This window comes from Thermobia domestica, chromosome 1 (assembly GCF_964235325.1).
Source record: "Thermobia domestica chromosome 1, izTheDome1.hap1.1, whole genome shotgun sequence".
Taxonomy (NCBI): Eukaryota; Metazoa; Arthropoda; class Insecta; order Zygentoma; family Lepismatidae; genus Thermobia; species Thermobia domestica.
In genome coordinates, this window is record NC_137454.1 from 333,025,069 (window position 1) to 333,043,895 (window position 18,827).

The 18,827-nt window shown below is 33.6% G+C and overlaps 1 protein-coding gene across 1 annotated transcript in view; it reads left to right on the forward strand.

Moving 5' to 3' along the window:
* LOC145681133 (uncharacterized) overlaps positions 1–18,827 on the forward strand; it is a 122,124-nt gene that overhangs the window by 82,233 nt on the left and 21,064 nt on the right. The gene's annotated exons all lie outside the window — the stretch shown is intronic.

The window sequence follows — 18,827 nt, forward strand, 5'->3', positions numbered from 1 at the left end:
TCTTTATTCATAAGGGGCTTCATCATTTATTGGATCGTTTTCATTAAATTATTTCTCTCGTAATTTACTCGAACTGTATGTGAGGATCCTAAAGCCAGAGCGTGGTTCTTGTACATCCATCACCGAAGAAATCAAGACATGAACTGAAGTTTTCGGACAATTGTGGAAAGACATCCTACCGTTAGAGGCTATCAGACTGAAATGACTTCTGACAGATAGGCAGACTCACGACATATTGACGTCACACGGTCTTTGTACTGGCGCAGTTGATTTCTAATCGGATTGATGACGAAGGGTTGATACACAGATGATCACGAGAGGATGAAATCATGTTCATATGACTGTTGCCTAACTGATATTTTGTATTTACATGTTTTCCTTAGAACTTGGAATCATGGTTAAACAGAGCGATAATCCGATGTATTAGAATCACGTGTATGATGAAACAAGCTAACGCACACATATGACAAATGGTTAATTACAGATAAATCTGTTTTATTTGATAGATACTGAAATTGAAAAATAAGTTCGCTGTCCTCTGGTACACGACAACAGATCACGAATGAACAAACATTTAGCAATTTTTGATGACCCATACTAAACATCTCACACAGAGATTAATGCACTTAAAAATGTTAAATGTTTTTGATTAAACCTAATTTAAATTCCCTATTTGTATTAGTGAATGCAATAAACTATTTCTCAAACTAGCCAAAGTTGAAATTTGAACAGACTATCTGTATTTAAATGCTTCCCATACGCCGATGATTTAACGTGATATTTCCTAACCAACTCAAGCTCAATAAACTATTTTGAACTTAACCCAAAGTTAAAATTGTCCTATGCAAAGTTTAATGCACGTATGTATAATGAAACATCCTTACTAAATAAAGTAACGCCCTCGCATTAATAAAATGATTAAATAAAAAAGCCTATATATAAATCCCCCAAGAATAAATGTTCTATTATTATTATTATTATTAGTGCTTATACTGTGTTAATTTTTTCGTGCATCTTTTCAAAAAGAAAAACGTAAGTTATTGTTTTGTTCCTACCTAAAATGCATACGTTTCTTTATTGAATGACACCATCAAAAGTTTGTTATTTAAGTGATTTATTTGCCTACGCATAATCGCTGACGCGCCTCGTAAATTTATATTGAAAGTTGTTCTTAATATTGATTTGTAAGACACTAACCAACCCACAATCGGTAACGTGACCTGTGGAATACTGCATAATAAATTGTCGGGACCAACTAACATATGTTGTGTATGTTTTTTATTGATTTACTTGCGCACACACTTGTTTGGGAATATAGTATACACTAACCTAACTTAACCTAACCTAACTTTACTACGCCACGTTTGTTGAGATTATAGTACAAATTAATTTGCATTCAATCGCGCTCGGGATACTGTATAAATTACTAACCTAACCTAACGTAAAGTACCATTATTTGCCATTGATAATAATGTATAAATTAATTACTATTTCATTTTAACTTGTTGCTGCGCGTTTGGTAATACGGAATAAATGAATTACCAGCCTAAATTTATTTGTGAACTCTTGCTTGCTTGCTTGGGAACAACTTAAATCCACACCCAACATTCGCTTTGCCCCGCCCTGAGTACTAGCTTACCCTACTCGCTGGCGCGCCTGCTTTTCTATAGACGGACCCCCACTGCTACGTATATACTCTGAATTTAATTCATGCATATATTTTCCGCGTGTGTTGCACCGGTGCCTTACCGCTCTGAATTTAATTCGCGCGCACCCTTTAAGCGTGTTCTGCAACGTCGCCTTACCGCCCTGAATTTAATTCGCGCATAAATTTTCCGCGTGTGCTGAACCGTCGCCTTACCGCCCTGAATTTAATTCACGCATACCTTTTTCGCGTGTGCTGAACCGTCACCTTACCACCCTGAATTTAATTTGCGCGCATCTTTTTTTCGCGTGTGTTTCACCGTCGCTTCAACGCACCGAATTTAATCAGTCCGCACCCTTTCCGCGTATGCTTTACTACGGCCCTGAATTTAATTTTCATCACTGCTATACCCTCCTGCATTGCTCTGCCCTGCCTTGAGAACTAATGAATTTAATTTTTCATTGCTAGCTTATTCTAATCGTTGCACGCCTACTTCCGTATAAACGCAAGCACTTCTTTCTCGCCTGGACACGCACTGCTACGCATCTGCCCTGAATTTAATTCATGCTCACTTTTTTGCGGATGATCCAATGAAGCGCACTGTGCTGAATTTAATTTGCACTTATTGCTATGTCCTTAGCCTGCCCTGCCTTGACAATTATGAAATATAATTTAATTTTTTAAAACACCAACTTGCATTTATTTACCGGTAGACTTGCTAACATTTGCTCGGCGGAAATACTAGATATCATTTAAATACCTTCAAGGACCGTTGGGAATACTGTTTAACTTAACCTAGCCTCATTTACGAACATTTGCTCAGCCTACGTAGAAAACACGTTTACATTTTAATAATAAATTAACTGGAACACCTAGCAGAAGCTGGTCATGGTTTTCATTCATGTTGACGGTATAATTTTTAATTGCTATAAAAAACTTTGAGCAAATGTATTTGTGATTTTAAGAATGTTTGCAACGCCAGATTTTAATGTTTTAAGTTGAATAAAAAGTATGAAATAATAGTGGATACATAATTGAAGAAAACACCAATTTGAACTACCACGTGATTTGAGATGGAATCGATTTGCTTAATTTCAACGCTAGTGGATCCGCTATATTTTAACGGTAGTGAAACCGTAAAAGCACAGACAAATGTACTGAACACAGATTCTTTTTATTCGATGCAACATTATTTATCGTCGTACAAAAGAATGAATACTATTAATGCTAAAATTATAGAAAAAATTAGCTTATGTGTACTCACCATTATATCTATTCCACACTGTTTTCTTCTTCTTCATAATGTTTGAAGAAAATTGTTTCTATATATAAATTATTTAATACACTAGATTACATTTTACAAACTATGAAAATAATTTTTCACAAATTCACATACAAAATATTTATATTTACCTCCATGCACGCAATTAGTCATTTAGAACACACACTATATTGAATATTTTACAATTTCCTTGCTAGGGGACAGCATTGTTAGTAAACCTTCATATTCTGTGTGTACTTAGAGAATGGTAATGGAAGAGGTTTTTTATTCAGAGAGATTAATAAATAAGAAATCATTATGGAATGGGAATGGCTTTTGGTGTGCTTTAATTTTAAGTGCAAAAAAGTAAATGTATTGCTTAGTTTGTAAAATAAAAATAAATGAAAATGCTTTACGTAAATTTGGAATGTAGCCTGTAGGGATATGCACCGGTTTAGTCAAATGTTACTATATGGGTTTAGGTTTATTTACGCAAACTGCAATGCAACCCACTGGCTCTTTGGATTTACGACGGATTATTTACGCAAACTGCAATGTAACCTTTACGATATTTAGGATTGTTTACGCAAACTGCATTGCAACTGCAACATCCCATCCTTCTGAGTTGTTGGAAATCGAAGAATGGATATGTACAAGGAGGAAAAATTGTATATACTGTATTAATATTACTATTTATATTAATATTGTAAAAGTTTGTTATTTGTTAAATCTATTAGTACACTTTTGCAAAAAAAATTCTTTTTTAAAAAAGAAGAAGAGAAAAGATGCAGTAAATTTGAAAGGAATATGTAAAGAGGAATAGACTGTAAATTCATATACTGTGACAACTGGAGAGAAAAAAAGAGGTTTGCGCGCGATCGATTGGGGGCGTGGCTTAACTCGCCGATTCTACCTGGCACCGTAACACCTGGTTACGTTGTCTAGTATCTTGTAGTCATCCGGAGGAGTTGGAGTTGTTGACTGTTACGTGTTCTCGGCTTAGGTTATGTGTGGCAGCAGGACATGTGGTTAAATACTTCAACTTGGGCAAATCAGAGTTCCGTGCCAGAAAAGTTAATATCGCTATTTATTATTCTTGAATTAAGTGAGTTATTCTATTACGTTTTGTGGAACAAGTTGTCAGTGATTCAAGAAGAATTTGAAAAGGAAAAAAGTTGCTTTAGTGCATGTGAAAAGTTACAGAGTCGAAGAGAGAAAGTGAGCATTGAAAATATAGTGTTAATAAAACCCTCATTTTGTTTTATTTTCCGAGTTCAGAGAGTGATTTCGACATATGTTTTGTGTCTGTTTTCTCACTCCTTTCTTTCTGAAATATTTCCTTTTTTTAAAAAAAGAAATTTATATAGGAGAGAAAACTCATAGTGTTGGGCAAGTCTTATTAGAGTTTGGAGTGATTGCTGGCTTAGACTTCGTTTCTACCAGTAATTCAAGGAATTGTCCAATGTTGAAACTCTGTAACGTCGTAATTTATTGTTTGAATTGGTTTGAATCACGAAAGGTTTAAGAGCAAGCTATCTGGCACTGACCGAAGAATTGCTATCGTTGTCAGTCCATTATTCAGTCAAAGAGGCCAAGTTAACAACGAAAGGAAGGAAGGCGATAGGTAAAGATTTGAGTAATCGGATAATAGGTGAGTTGCTACTTTAATTTCTATTTAATAGTAGTTGTGATTCGGCAAAAGTGTGAATTTGTGCGGTTGTGTGTAGTTTTGTCTCCAAAGGGATTAAACTCGCGGACCCTTGCATTCCAATAGTAAGAAGATTCCTCTCTGATTTAAGTGGCGATTCTCATTTTTCTAAATTTGTCGGAAACATTGGATTGATAATTGAACCTTTTTCGGATCCAGTATTTCTATTATTAATTTATGTAATTTCTTTGCAGCTATTTGGTATATATTTAAGCTGGTACGAAGTTAACGTTTCTTTTATTCTCGAAATACGTATATTTTCTCGATTTTTTTCTCGAAAGTTGTCAACAGGTTTAAAATTAGCTATACTGAACAACAACAATTTAATTTATCAGTTTTGAATTAATATTAATCACAGATTGTCGTAAATATTGTCAGGAGACTTATTTAGAAAATTTGTCAATTCATGATTGAAATTGGATTTGAGTAGTTGAGATTCATAGAAATGAACAAGAGATTTATTACTTGTCAAAAATCCAAGATTTGGTGAAAATATTAAATGTTAACTATTGATTCTTTGAACAATGTATTTAAAAGTTGGCTTTAGAAAAAGAATTGCTACTGAAACTAAAGTTAAAGTTGATAGTTTGGAAAAATTAGTCAGATTAACTGACGGAAGAAATAGTTGTTACGATAGTTATTTATTTCACGATAGAACTTTGTGTATATGTACTATGCCAACGATTTAGCATATATACACCTCCCTAGCTTTTTAATAAAATTATTATATTTCAAACTGAAACATTGTGTTGGTGTTTATTCACTTTGTGTTTGCTTTACCTTGGAAAGAGAAATATTGCATCTGTGATTTCTGCCTGTATTTTCGGAGCAGTTTTCACGATACGGCTCAACTCCGCGCTCTCAAGCCCTCTCTGCCAGGCTTTATTTGAGCCCAGGTTGAGTGTTTTTTAATTATTTTTAATTTTTATAATAAACTCTCAATTTGGTTTCGATTAGGCGAGTCTAGGTGGAAGGGGGCGTTACACAACCCACTTGCTCTTTGGATGTGCGATGGTTTATTTACGCAAACTACAATGCAATACAAGCGATTTGGATTTAGTAAGCAAGACTTTGTTAATCATGACTTATTCACAGACAAGTTAGCGATATGCTAGTACTTTACTAAACAGGATTATTAATTATAGATTAGTCACAGACAAGTTAGTAAGACACAGTGTGTTAGTCACAGACCAATTAGCGACATACTAGCTCTTTACTAAGCAAGATTTATTAGATATAAATTAGTCATAGACAAGTTAGGTGGATCTTTTGACATATTTTGAGAACAATAAATTATTATTAATTGTTGTGGGGCGCATACAGACTATATTCATGGTCTTAAGCTATTTTAGAATGAAATGTTGAAACGCAACGCAACGCAAAGTATAAACCTTTAGTTTGAAAATAAATTACTTGTTGTAGGGAGTGCATACACACTACAATATTAAAAATCGTATGGAATGAGGAGAACGCAACGCATAAACCTTTAGTCTGAGAATAAATTACTTGTTGTAGGGGTTAAGTTATTTTAAAATGGAATGACGACAACGCAAGACATGAACCATCTCCTACATGTGCTAGAGTGTACTGAGTATTTTTGCAATTGACCGTTAGGGGGCAGCACGTACTAGAGGGTTGGGTGAAAACATGTATGAACTTGTTGGTAATTATGACGCAATGCATGATATATATATAAACACATTACGCAGTTTTGATAATAGAAGTCTAAACATATTATTCCCGTTTTACAGTGTGCTAATTTTGGCCGAGAAATAAAAAACCTGCAGTGGCAGAAGAAAAGTAGCAACGCGTGCTTACCATCTTTCTCGATTTTAGAGTTTAATTTTTTGAAGAACAACTAAGCATCAAAAAGGTGTGTTTTATATTTTTGTACTTACTAATACTTTATTAAACAATCAATCAATATTAAAGAACAGAGAGTGACTTTGTAATTATAGAAATTGAATATTCCTTTTTCATATCATTATAATATTACGATAACTTAAAATTTTTGAATCGTTTCGTTGTAACATATTAATATTTGTTGACTCTGTCTTTCCGTATGAATATAATTGAACTGAAGACTTAAAATTATTGGTTTGTCTTTCTTTTTATTGTGTGAAACTCATATATTAAACTGAACTTGATAACTTAAAATACTTTTTTCTCGTTTTATTATTTCAGATGGATTTCTTTTGCCCAGCTGCTGAACTTAATATGGTTGATGAAATCTACCCGCAAGAAGTGTTGCGTGGTCTCTACCCCCGAGTCTTTAGCACGTGGAAGGCGATTATGGAAATGCAAAGGCTAGGTCATCGTGGGTCAGAGAGATGCGACGCTGTACTGCGCGCTCTTCGTGACTTTGAAGGTAATGACATTTTATTATTACAGCACTGCGTAAGCAGTGCCGACATCTTAGATTTTTTTCTGTTTGGATTCATTCATACTAAAGAATCTTATGATTGTGCTCGAGACAGATTCATGTATTTAATGGCGTGCGGAGAAGGACAGATAGATAGAATAAAAGATGCCGAGCTATACAACTTTTTTTATTTTGGCTTGCCGTTTGTTTCGAATGAATGCTTAACTACATTTGAAACACCCATAGCCGTGACCCCTCAAGAAACTCATAACTTGAGTGATACTAACTCACAATTATTAAGTAATGAAAACTTGGCATTTTTAGAAGGGGTAAATCTAAATTCCGTTGAAGAAGAAGAAATGAGGAGATTGGCTGCGGACAAATGCTGACAACGCTGTGGTTATACCCACGCAAGAGGTTCAGGGACAAAATCCTGTATACAACCTCCAACCTAAACATTGTGTACAGGATAACCATGGTTATGGGATCCAATTTACTCCTCAACCTGGACCGTCACACGCCCCTGATCCAATATTGGGTAGATATGGGAGCAATAACGATAATAGTACAAGTAGTACTAAACGTAGTGATAATAGTAGTAGTAAAACAAGTAGTAGTAATAGTAATAATAATAATGACGGGGAAAATCAGAGCAATAGTAATTTCGAAGTTGTAAGAGAAAGCAGAAAAAGGTTTCGTAAGTTTCATCTTACGGGCCATGAAATCGTGGTTAGACCTGTGGATAATGAAATACGTATTGATAATCCAGAAGCCTATATTTAAACTTTAATTTTGCGTTAGAACATGTGTTATTTGACGCTCGCCCCACAGATTATATTTTACTGTACATAGATAGTAGTAATAGTAAAATAAACAAATCTGTGTATGTCCCATTTAGTAGAAAACACGATTTTTTTGCTCGAACTCTCCTTTCCTCAATTGAACGAGTTTTAAATTCAAATGAGTATTTCCTTTTGGGGCAAGAAGTACTCTTTCGGTTCCACATGGAAAAGAGTATGCATGGGAAAGGATGAAATGCAACAAGTGCTGTTGAAAAATATTGCAAACATGAAGATTATTTGGAAAAGCGTTTAATACGCATAGAAAATAATAATATGTATTGTCTTCCCATGGCGATTGTTTGGTGGCAAGTAAAGCTTCACGGTACAAAACACGATTTATATAACTTAAAAAGAAATATCATGGGTTGTTAGGGCAGAAGTTCTCTGCGAGAAGGCAGGTGTTGACGTTAAGGCGAAGGGGGGTTGTGATTTTAAAGACCTTGAGATGTTCCAATCATATTTGAATGGTGAATATCAAATTGTGGTTTATGAGGAAATTGAAAAAATAACCGGGAGTATATAGTACGTTACCCAGGAGAGTATGCAGAAAATAAGATTTATTTACTATTAGAGAGGTGACAGTGTTGGTCATTTTGAGCCCATTCCGTATATTAAAAGTTTTCTTGGTAAATTGAGGTATTGTTAATATTGTTTGCAAGGTTTTAATGGATTAGCATATAAACATAAGTGTGAAACTCACTGTTCTCCTTGCGAATGCAAACACGTGCGAGATTATACGAGTAAGAAAATTAAATGTGATGCATGCAATAGAGAGTTAGCTGAGAATGTTTGTTTTGAGAATCATGTAAAGCGTAATGAAGCGAATAGATCTGTTTGTGATAATGTTAAGGTCTGCAATAATTGCGGTACCATCTTTGATAACAGGTGACGAAAATCAGATCATGTATGTGGTGAACATTTCTGTTTAACATGTAAATATGTAGATATCACCCATGCATGTTTTGTTAAACGACAAAAGCCTGTAATAGTTTTATAGGTTTATGTACATTGCTTATGATGTAGAAGCGATGTTAAAGGCACCAAATGCGCGCGGTGAAAGGGACATGAAGTAGTGCTTGTATGCTGTAAGCATATTTGTTACAATTGCATGAGTAAAAGCATCGATGAGCCCTGTAAGACATGGGGTGATAATAATGGAAATCGTTCGTTTTCTTTTAAGACAATGACTGACTTTATTTATCACGTACTTGTAGACCGAGCTGAGTTTAGACGTATAGTTTGTGTGGCACACAATGATAGCAGATATAATGGTCTTTTCTACCTTAGAAATCTAATAGAAGAGCAGCATATTATTCCTAATGTGAGTATTCAGGGTCAGAAATTTTTTACTATTAACATTGGAAATCGTATTTTTTTAAAGATTCATTTTTGTTCCTTGGTTGTAGACTAAGCAGACTCCCCAAAACTTTAGGCTTGCGCGGAAATTTACGAAAGGGAGACTTCCCATACTTATCTAATACCGAAGAAAATCAAAATTATGTTGGCCTCTATCCCCCAATTGAATTCTATGACCCTGAAGGACGAAGCACCGAAGAAAAACAAGAATTAATTGCCTGGCACCAAGAACGTGCGCTAAGTGGCGAGGAGTTTAACCTCGAAAAGGAAATGCTTGCTTATTGCGAAAATGATGTTAGAATTCTAGCAGAAGCGATTATCAAATTTAGTGACATTATTGAAGAGAAAACGAATGGTTTGCAATGTTTCATCACATCATCCACCATTGCAATGTTTCATCACGTCTTGCGATGCGTACATATCATACTTTGTACATACTTGAGAATAGTATCTCCGTAATTCCCGCGTTGGGTTTTCATCATAAGACAAAATATAGTACAAAAGCTATGCAATGGCTTATGTATATGGAAAAACAATTAGGGATAGAAATCCATCATGCTAAGAGAGGAGTGGAAACGTACATAGGTAGGTACCTAGTCGATGGATGGCATGAAGGACTCAACGCTGCCTTCGACTTTATGGGCTGCTACTGGCATTCGTGCCGGCGTTGTTACCCTTACAATCGTGACGCCATTTTGCATGATGCGCAAGACTCGTACAACACGATGGAAAAGATATGAACAAACAATGCTCCGCCGGAAGTACCTGAAAAGATTAGGTATAAACCCATATGAAATCTGGGAATGTTCTTGAGATAAAAAGGTAAAGACGGATAAGGACGTACAAAGGTTTATTAAAGTACGTTGTAGTAACCTGCCTGATTTCATTATTCCCAAGAACTGCTACAATGGCGGACGCACTGAAGTGTTCAAATCTTACGTCAATTGTACGGGTAATGAGCAAATTGCATACGCCGATATTACATTGTTATATCCATATGTGATGTTTCGTAAACCTACGCCGGTTAAATCGCCTAAGATACATATGGGACCGGACTTTCCACACGTGGAAAGTATTCATGGTGTAGTAAAATGCACTATTTTGCCCCCGAAAGACTTATATTTTCCAATTATTCCGTACGTTGCGGGAGGTCGATTACTTTTCGGTCTCTGCCGTACATGTATGGAAGAGGAAAACACTAACGATTGTACTCATGGTGACGATGAGTGTGCTCTTACAGGGACATTTTGTACTCCAGAGTTACACCTCGCTCTTCAAAAAGGATACAAAATACTCAATATACATGAAATATGGGAACTCGAAGTCATGGATCCTGAAGAGGGGAATTAAGGTGGGTTCTTCGGAACTTATGTGAATTCCTTCCTTCAGACGAAGCAGGAAGCCTCTGGTTTTCCTGCTTATTATAAAACTGAAGAAGACAAACAAAAATATATCGAGGACTATTATGCCCATGAAAGCATGCAGCTAAATTATGATAACATCAGGACGGACCCGGGTTTGAGGCAATGTGCAAAACTTTACCTCAACTCATTATATGGCAAATGGGGACAGCGCACTGATATGTCACACTAGTGTAATCGTTAGTGACGAAGTCACGTTTTAGGTATTTAACAACGGCGCGGTATGAAATTCAAAGTGTGGTCTCAATTATTGATGATCATTTAATTATCACTTACAGAGACATTGAAACTGGAAACACACCTCTTGCGTTTTCCAATGTTATACTAGACGCCTTTGTTACTTCGTGGGCTAGACTTGAACTTTACAAACTACTGACGACTGTAGGACCAGACAGAGGCATCTACTGTGACACTGACAGTATTATGTATATACAGAAGAAAGATGAGAAACCTTTGTTACCACTTGGAAACTATTTGAGTGATCTAACAGTGATCTTTAATTCCGCGCCAGGAGCAACGATTACGTAGACATAAAAAGATCTTGCGCCCTTTATCTCAGCAGCATACTGCATTGAAGAAAAAGAAGTTGTTACTACAAAAAGGTGGCGCGCTTCTACCATTAATTTTGGGACCACTTCTAGCAGCAGTAGGCTGTAGTATTTTTAGTCGATAATCATGTCAGAATTACGTAAAATGATTTTAGTTCCTGAAAATGCAATACATGAAATTCGATCCAATCTTAAATCTATAGATTCACATCAATCACGTTTAGATGAAAAAATGAATAATATTTTAAAACGTCATGATCTTAGTGTACAACAAAAATGGAAATTATGTCAACAAGCTTTGCATCGTTACTTACAATATACATCATCTTCTTCACATAAGAATATTACATTACCCGTTATTCAGGATGAACAAGAAGAAAAATCACCTTCTCTGCTTTGCAACAGGATAACAATGCTTCTATTTTACCATTTGTATCAGACATTTTACAATCAGTACCGAAAACACTACGTAGAAACACAGATCTATTATTAAAGCAGTTGACAAATTCTGATAAAATTCAGTGGGATAAGTCTGGTATAGTACGTATCCAAGGAAAAACAATACCTGGTTCAATTATTATAGATTTAGTAAATGATGTTGTTCGTACAAGAAAATATTCAAGAAATTTTATAGGTATTCATGATTTCAAAAATTCATTAGAAGATCTTAATGTTCCTAAAGAATTTATTGGCACACCAGCATCAAAACTGAATATTAGTAGTAGTAGTACTAGTAAAAGACAACGTATTCGTAAAATAAGAAAATCATGCAGTCCTAAAGCAGTATCTAATTTATTTAAACATTGGAAAGAATATAGTATGTAAAATAAAAAAATATCAAAAATATATTATGATTCAAATCCTAATTCTTTCTCGAGTATACAAACATTACATAGTAAAACAAAATTATTTAAAAACAAAACTAACAATTGGTTAGCCTCTCAAGATGCATATACATTGCATGCACCAGTTCGTAAAGTTTTCAACGTAAAAAGTATTATGTTAGTGCACAAAATGAAACATTACAAATGGTTTTGGCAGATATGCAAAATATTGCAAAGTATAATAATAACTATAAGTACATATTATGTTGTATTGATATTTCTTCACGTTATGTATATTGTGTCCCCTTAAAAACAAAGGTCCTGAAATGGCAAAAGCAATAAGAAAATTTTTTTTAAATTCCAGTTACCCGTGTTTAATATAGAAACCGATTTAGGTACAGAATTTTATAATCGTCATGTAAAACAATTGTTTAATGAGTATGAAATTAATCATTATAGTGTTCATTTTAAAATTAATTTATAAGAATATTAAAAGAAAAATTGTATCGTTACTTTACTGCAAAGAATACTTATCAGTATATTAATGTCTTAGATCAAATTGTCAATAATCATAATCATTCATATCATTCAAGTATTAAAATGGCGCCTGCAGAAGTAAATGATTCCAATGTAAATCAAGTGTGGGAAACATTATACGGAAATACAGTAAATAAAAAGAATACAAGTTGTAAATTTAGTCCGGGTGATTATGTTCGTGTCAGTAAGTATAAACATGTATTGGAAAAAGGATATTTACCTAAATGGTCACAAGAAATATTTATTGTAGATAAATGTATTAAATCTAATCCTGTAACTTATAAATTAAAAGATTGAAATGGAGAAGAAATTAAAGGAGTATTATATGCACAAGAATTGCAAAAAGTAATTATAAATTCAAAGAAAAATTATTAAAACGTAAAAATGGGTTGATGTATGTAAAATGGTTGGAATATCCGTCAAGTATGAATTCGTGGATTAGTTCAGATTCTATTCAGTCTGCAAGATGAATTCAAACCTTACACATGACTGGTATGATTGGTATTAAACCAGGATTACAACATATTTTGGATTTATTAATGAAAATACACATGATATTAAAAATGTAGTATACACAAAAGTTAGAAATGTTGATTTAATATTAACACGCAGCAAATTTCCATGTAATTTAGATTATAATATTCCCAATACAATTAATGTATGTGTTGATATTGTAAAACTTCAACAAAATATTGGACCAATAGTTCGAAAACAGTGTATCGTATACATTATCAAGATTTATACGATAAAGCTTTTCAAATATTGTACGTGTTGAATGCGATGAACGTGTAGAATCTGTTACATTGTCACCTACATTTGCTCTACAACTAGGTTTTTCTTAAAAATCAGATCTTGTAAAAGAAGGTCGTGGATTCAAACAACCGTACGTAGCTATTGGATATCCACATCAAATTTTTATTTATACTGACATTATACAATATCAACTTTTAGGTGATACAAAAGCGCCATTATTGAATATAGCAACAATTTCTGATATTAAATATGGAAAAGTTCAAACAATTACCTTTGAAGATATTCATTATATGCCTCTTGCAAAATTTTGTTTTAATACAATTGAAATACTATTAAATGATCATGCAGGGCGAAATTTGCCATTCCGATCTGGGACACTGACCGTAACACTTCATTTTAAACGCTCTCCTGCATCAGTTAAATAATAATAATAAAGATGAGATCTAGACGTATTACTTTACATCGTGGACGTGGAATACCATATTTTTCAGGACCTGCATATCAAAGGGGACATGGTATAGGGAGTTTCTTTAAAGGGTTATTTCGATTTGCTTTACCATTTCTTAAATAAGGTACAAAAACTGTAGGGCGTCAAGCATTACAAACCGGTATACAAGTTGCGGGTGATGTATTGGAAAATAGACCATTTAAAGAAGCGGTTCGTGCACGTGTAAAAGAAGCTGGTGATAGTTTAAAGACAAAAGCTATTAATAAAGTTGGACAGTTGCTAACTGGTAGTGGTAAGAGACTGTCACGCAAAAGGAAGGCTTCTGCAATGGTAATTTTTCTACCACCAACAAAACGTAAACATATAAAAGATTTCTTTTCATAATGTTGCTCCTAAATTCCGATAGTTCTGAATGCTATACCAATGAATTTGATTTCCTTTTCGATACCCATGATACAGGCAGCTATTGAAGCAACTATAAATGCTGAATATCGACCAATTTCTACATTAACATCACAAGGACTATTGAATTTGTTATTCCTGGAGAAACAGGAGAATTTATTCATCCTGCATATCTATATCTTTATGTACGTTCTAAAATTACAAAAGCTGATGGTACAAATTTAGTTAATGATGATATTGTTGCACCAGTAAATAATTTCTTACATTCATTATTTAGTGAGATTGATATTTCGTTAAATGATAAATTAATTAGTTCTTCATCAGGATCTTATCCTTATCGTGCATACATTGAAATTTTATTAAATTATTCTTATGATGCTTCTCAAACGCATTTAGCATGTGCCATGTGGCATAAAGATACTGCAAAACATTTCAATAAATTTGATAATAATAATGCTGGTTTTCAAAAGCGTGCCAGTAAAATAAAAAATAGCAAATTTTTTGAAATGTACGGACGTCTTCATTCTCATATTGTGAGTTTAGATCGAATGCTTTTTAATAAAGTAAGCTTACGTGTAAAATTACATCGTAGTAAAGATAACTTTTGTTTAATGTCTCCTGAAAATACAAGTTATAAAGTTGAACTTGAAGAAGTTAATCTTCATGTACGACGCATTGATGTCGCTGCTGATTTAGCTATGCAATTAAATACGCGAATGGTTTCAGAAACGGCCAAGTTAACTCTCACAAGAGTAGAAAGAAGATCTTATACTATTCCTGCACAAGTCAAGTCATATAACCTTGATAATCTCTTTCTGGGTAATGTTCCTAAAGGCCTGGTTATTGGTTTCATTTCCAACACAGCCTTCAATGGGAAATCACATCTTAATCCCTATGAGTTCCGAAACTTTAACGTTAACAAACTGCAATTACATGTCGGCTCAAAATCATTCCCTCCCAACCCCCTTACTCCTGATTTTAATAATGATTTATACCTTCTAAGTTACTATACTCTGATATCAGGTACTGGTATATATTATCAAAATTATTCACATACTGTTACTCTTGAAGAATATCCTAACAGATATGCTCTGTATGCTTTTATTCTATCTCCAACTGGAACTTTAGATGATAACACTTGGGATGTAGTTCGTGATTCTCCTGTAAATTTAAAAGTATCATTTTCAGAAACTTTAACTTAACCGCTTACATGTATTGTCTATGTTCAATTTGATTTGTTAGCACAAGTAGACAAAGATAGAAATATTTATACTGATAACACTTTCTACTTTATTCACTTGAGTAGAATGAGGGTTGTTGTACACTTCTCCGCATTCCATAATAATGATGATGAATTTATTGTAAAGGAACTAGCAATTGTGAATCCTGACGTTCCGTTTTTACAAAATTGGATATTTAAACCATCATATCCATTAAATAAGTTGTCTGAGCCAAACATAAATACAAAGAAATATCTAAGTGAAAATGTATATGGCATTACCTGGCACGAAGACGATGTAGAGTATACACTTCTTAAGGAGATACTTCAATCATATTGTTCAAATACTACCAGTATTTACACGTACGGAATAACTAGAAAGTGTTTTCTTGAAGAAATTCTGCAAAGAAATGTTACAAATTTGGAAGAAATAGACTGTCCAAAGTATACTGCATTAAGTTTTCACGTTCACAAGTGTGCACATAATAAATATCGTTTTGGACAATATAGGTGCAGTGTTCATGAAGCATTACTATATAGTGAATATGTAAAAGTGTATGATTATGTTTTACATGTGAAAACCAGTGATAATTACATACCTAGTATAATTAAGAAAAATAATGATCATGTATAGTGACGAATTGTGAAAAATGTTAGTGATTGATAAAGTGACTGGTGCAAGTGTTACTGGGATTTATCCTATTGACAAACTTCCTGTAATGGTAGAACCACCTGCAGCACATGTAATTAATCTTGATTCGTCCGATTCAAGTGGTTCACACTGGGTCGCAGTGTACATTAATGAGAAAAAACATGGTTTCTATTTTGACAGTCTTGCTATGGACATTCCCAAGGAAATAAAAAAACTTTTTATCAAAAAATACTAAAATATATTTTACAAACAGTGAACAATATCAGCACGATGATTCTGTGTTATGTGGATATTTTGTTTTATATTTTTTGCATCATATTATTCGCACGTAATCATTTGAAAAGTGTTTAAAATTGTTTAACAACAAAAATTTAAAAAAGAATGATGATATTGTTTATAAACATGTAAAAAAAAATATAAAAAGGAAACAAAGTATTTTTTATTTTTTTTATTGTATATAATTTTTTATCATTATTTTTACAATAAAAATTTTTTAACTATATTCATGCATTTAATTTACAATTCCTCATTACAATCTTGATAATGCATTAGTTAATGCTGTTGATCTTTCATATTTCCACCAGTAATTCAATTGTTCTGCATTACGATATGCACGTCCTGATTTCTTTACATTTCTATGAAAAGAACAATATTCATTAAATGTATTTCCACACAAACCATTTAATGCTGGACAATATTTTGTTTCTAAATCAATAACATCTAATGCAAATAATATCTTAATCCAAAGAGATTTCTCTAAACCTTTACTATAAAAGGTTGAATGCTTTAAGCATAATTGATATACAAGGTTGCGTATGAATGATACAGTATATCTGGTTTTACTATCCCAGGTCAAACCATGTAAATTTAATGTTAACCAATCAATTTGTTTTTGGCAACCTAATGACAATAAATTATATTATATTGGTGATTTTACCAAGCAATGGAAATTTACTGTATCATCGCATGCGCTTAGACAAAACTCACGAATAATAAATTCGTTATCAGTCAATTTAAAATCTTGAATATCAATAATATATTGACTTACGCAAGGTGAAATTTCATTTGTTCGCTGAATGAATAATGGTATAATTTGACCAACAAATTCTGTATTTTTTTAAAAGATCACAAGTTTTACGCATAAAGCATATAAATGAGATTTCACTATGTTCCTGTTCATAAACTTCAAAAAGTTCAACAAGAGTTTTATCAAGAGATAAATACTTCACTGCAAATGATCCAGTATTATGAAGACTAGTACAATCATGAAGAATATTTAATGTGCATTCCATACATTCAATTGGATTATTATCGCGTAAGTATACCTTTATTGTTTTTAATACACAACTCACATTAATATTTTCAGCATGACATAACACACACAAAACACTAGCACTACTCGGATACATTTTTTCACTCTGCAATGTCCGATTTCCGTCTGTCTTCTCTTAATAGAACTTTTAGTAAATCCGGGTGATAGTCTGTATCATTTAATAATTCCAAATATGCTTCATAAAATTTTTCTCTTGTTAATATTCCAATAATGTGAATGTTGGAATACAGGCAAAACACATCTTCTTCAACATTAGGGCTTACTATAACACTCCAGGCACGAATTTCCAATGATTTTGGGGGTACACTCATACAATCATGAGCATAAACATGGTACGATCCTTCATGGTAAACATGGTACAATCATCACATATTAACGTGTCGTTGAATTCCCATGTTTCAATAGTTTTCTTTATACATTCTCGGTCCACATTTTGTTTATTACAAGAACAGTCTAAACTCTAAAATCTTGATGAAGTTGGTGATGATGCCGGGGTTTCTGAAACTTAGCACTGGTGAATCTATTGCGTCAATATCAAATTCTTCATCTGAAGATGATAATTCATATAATTCTGTTTCAGCATCAAATGATGATGCTTCAATATTTCTACCACAGTGATCCTTCTCATACGACTGCATGATGTATCTTTATATATTTTCTCTTATAACCTGTATTTAAAGTATTTTCATACCCATCACGTGTTCACATCATGTAAAATCAACAAATTTCTCTAATGATCATATGATATTTATTCATGTGTCAACGGTCAGGATTACTCACCGTGGCGTGGTCATATGATGTTTAGTCATGTATCAACGGTCATACTAAGGTCAATACCCAGGCAATCTTATTTACTTACACCGTGTATGTGTCGACGGTTTTCGTTTGAAATTTGGCATCGTGGCGTAGTCACATGTTGTTTAGTAATGTATCAAGGGACAACAAGTTTATCTAATGGTACTAAGGTGACTTCATCCGGGTTCCAAAAGCAAGCGAAAGCTTCGTTCCTTCAGTACGTTCCTTCAGTTCGTCGGAGACGGATGTACAAAAACAACACTCCGTCTTTAGTATCCTCACATTTTTAACAATGAGTATGCCTTGGCATACGATCCAATAAACGATGAAGTCCCTTATGAATAAAGATTCCCCTTCCATTTTCACATGCTCACACACTGTTCGAATAATTATGAGAGAAATAATTTAATGAAGCGCAAATAATATAATTCCTGTAGGGTTCCCAGGTTCGATTCCAATATGGGGCTATTTTAAATTTCTCACATACGCTGTTCGATCATGTTATGCATAAAAGGGATTAAAAAATATGTTCACACACAAAGTGTATGAGTATAGCTTGCTATATTTTTAACTTTTCACATGCTATTTGTATGGGTCGTGAAGACCATGGCATGTGAAAAGTTGGCCATATTTTTACCAACGAGTATAGCTTGCTATACGAAAGAATAAAAGTTACGAACCATTACATAAACTGCAAAGCAGGGAAGGGTCCCTTTTTTAA